This window comes from Neophocaena asiaeorientalis, unplaced genomic scaffold (genome assembly GCF_003031525.2).
Source record: "Neophocaena asiaeorientalis asiaeorientalis breed wild unplaced genomic scaffold, Neophocaena_asiaeorientalis_V1.1 scaffold478, whole genome shotgun sequence".
Taxonomy (NCBI): Eukaryota; Metazoa; Chordata; class Mammalia; order Artiodactyla; family Phocoenidae; genus Neophocaena; species Neophocaena asiaeorientalis.
In genome coordinates this window covers 1254853-1255103 of record NW_020173200.1, presented here as the reverse complement: position 1 = coordinate 1255103, position 251 = coordinate 1254853, and the positions used below count along the sequence as shown (strand labels likewise).

General features: G+C 37.5%; 1 protein-coding gene across 3 annotated transcripts in view; it reads right to left on the bottom strand.

The window, feature by feature from the left end:
* Window positions 1–251, bottom strand: part of CCDC30 (coiled-coil domain containing 30) — a 148253-nt gene that overhangs the window by 146939 nt on the left and 1063 nt on the right. The gene's annotated exons all lie outside the window — the stretch shown is intronic.

Genomic DNA, 251 nt, shown 5'->3' with positions numbered 1-251 from the left:
TGAATTGGTACAGCCACTATGGAGAACAGTATGGAGGTTCCTTAAAAAACTACAAATAGAACTATCATATGACCCAGCAATCCCACTGCTGGGCATATACCCTGAGAAAACCATAATTCAAAAAGAGTCATGTACCAAAATGTTCATTGCAAATCTATTTACAATAGCCCGGAGATGGAAACAACCTAAGTGTCCATCATCGGATGAATGGATAAAGAAGATGTGGCACATATATACAATGGAATATTACT